Here is a 2,589-nt window from a genome sequence, read left to right on the forward strand (position 1 = left end):
AGTCTTGCGTTGGATCACAGTAAAACTATGCAGGTAAAACACTTCTAGGCTACGAAATACATCATTAATTACAAACCTGGAGTCTGTGCTGAGGGAGGCCACCAACAGACATCTGTCTGCCTCGAAGACACGGGGAAGCAGAGAAGTGTGAGAGTGACTGGAAGCAGAAGGGCTCTCTTGTTTCTTCCCGCTGCTGTAAACAAGGGAGATGGCACTGCAGAGAGCTCTCTCCCCAGCAACGAGTCTGTCTAGCAAGGTGGCTCTGTGATCCTTTGCCCCTCAACTTACTGTCGAGAATATGTGTTTGTCTCCCACAGAAGGAACCCCCATTGCCTGCTGGGATGGGGGGGTCCCAGCACAGCCTCCACAGCCGCTTCCTCTTGGGCTGGCAGCTAATTCACCCCACAGTGCCTGGGCTTTATACCCCCTTAGAGGAGTTTCCATAACGCCAGGCTCAGCCCCCTGGCAAGACCCCCTTTCTGGCCTCCCACCTTGTCAGCTTCCCTCTGTAAGCTGCTCAGGCACTGTCTTCCTGACCCTTCTGCTCCTCTTGCCTCAGCACTGTGCCCCCCCCTTTCTGTGGGGCATTTGTCGGTCCTGGCACCTGCTTGCTCCCCTCCTCTTACAGGGAATGGGTTGGGTGGCAGGAGGCTGGCATTACACACAACCTCAGCACCTAGCGAGGAAGAGCTGAGCACCAAGGCCCAGCAGCCTTTGCAGCTCACAGGATGTGTTGGCGCAGGCAGGGTTTTGAGTGTAGGGGGCAGCAACTACTGCTGCTTCCAGGATCCCGTCTTGCATCACCCGGCTCCTGTCCTGGCCACCCCATTGGGCCACCTGCAAGAGGTCCCTCAGGATTCCTGCTGATCCTAAGGATGAGCCGCCTTCCAGCCTCATGGTGCTTCTGGCGCTACTGCTTGGTGCCAGTCCTGTCCCATTGTGTGGCTTCTGGTGCCAAAGCTAGGACTGTGCTGTTGTGACCCAGAAGGAATGGCAAAGCATGATTCATCTGTAGAAAACCCACAAATACAGGAGAAGGCTAGGAGGGGCTACTAGCCACAATGGCTATGTTCTGCCACCATGGTCAGAGGCAGTAATGCTTCTGAATGCCAGTCACTCAGGGTGGGGAGAGGGCTACTCTTGTGGACTCCCACAGGCAACTGGCTGGCCGCTGTGAGAACAGGAGGCTGGACTGGATGGGCCTGGTCTAGCAGGTTCTTTCCCCCCAAATTTCCAACCCTCTTGGTACCTGGCAATTGGGAAGATAGGACTAGGAGACCTGGGAGGAAGCAACGCTGATGTTTTGGATGCACACAAATCCTAATGAAAATGAGGGCTATTTTGGAGCAGCAGGACCTCAGAAGCAAGATGATTTGGAGAGGTGGTGGTGACACAGACTGGAAATCTCTAGCTTAGAGAAAGATCCCGAGCCATGCCCATCCCTGCCCACAAGTTGGGGGATGAGGAGCAAAGCAAGAGGCTTCCTGTCCGGGCGGGGGTGGGCCAAGTGTGCTGCAGATCCAACCGGGAGCAGGAGGACTTGCCTCACCTGGTGCGAGGAGCGCCTTTGCATCTCGACTCCTGCACAGCGCAAGCCCAGGAAGGCCCGGCTGAAGCCCCGCCAAGAGGCCCACCTGCTCCTGTCTGCTAGGGGCCGGCCAGTGTCTGCTGCTGGAGGTCACCGCTGCTCAGAAGGGAAGACACGGAGTGGGGCAGGAATGGGGAGATTTCAAGAGGCAGCGGCCATTCCAGGCCCGCTGGGCGCTTGCAGAGCCTCCTGCCTTGGAGGCTTGCGGCTGACTTGGGACTCCAGCGCAGCCCAAGCAAAAGCCCCACAGCTTCGGACCCTCGCCCGCCCCATAGCCCTCCAGCATCTGCCTGACTCTGGGGAGCGCTGCGCGAAGGGAACACCCTCTCTTCCCAGAGCAAGTCCGTGAGAGAGAAAGCCCAAAATAGTCCCTGAAAGGGAGGAAATATGTGGCGCCGCTTCCCAAATTGGGAGCGTCCTCCAGCTCCCCTTGTCCCGCGGCCTGCTGGGAGACTCCGGGGTGGGGGAAGCGGCTGGCCGGGCGGCAGCTGTCTTTGGCCTGGCGACCCCCGCCTCGCCTGCCCAAGCGGAAGGGGGGGCACTCGGGGCCTGCCTTCGCCTGGGGGGCCTCCTGGCCATGGGGCGACCCTGCAGAAGGGTCGAAGGCCCGGACCGGTGCCTCAGTGGCCCTGGCGGGGCGCGGGCGGGCTAGGCGGGCAGCCTCCGGGATGGGGCGGTTACTATAGCAACAGATCCAAGGCTAGAGGGATGGATAGCTGGACGGAGCGAGCTGAAAGGGGTAGCGGGGAGGCTCCTGCTCGAGGGAGGGGGAGAGGTGCCGGGGCGCGTGCCGTCAGGCTGGCTGGCCAGCGGCGATGGGCTGGGGGCGTCCCGTCTCCGCGTCTGCCTGCCTGCCTGCTTGGCCGGCTGCCCGCGTCCCCGCCTTCCTCTCCCCGCTCCCGCCCGTCGAGGCTCGTCGGCCGGTCCCGTCCCTGCCAGCTTGTCCCTAAAAGGTGCTGCTCGGCCTGTGGGGGAGGGCCCGGCCCCTCCCCGGCTTTTAG

The sequence above is a fragment of the Podarcis erhardii genome (genome assembly GCF_964252035.2).
Source record: "Podarcis erhardii genome assembly, chromosome: 11".
Classification (NCBI taxonomy): Eukaryota; Metazoa; Chordata; class Lepidosauria; order Squamata; family Lacertidae; genus Podarcis; species Podarcis erhardii.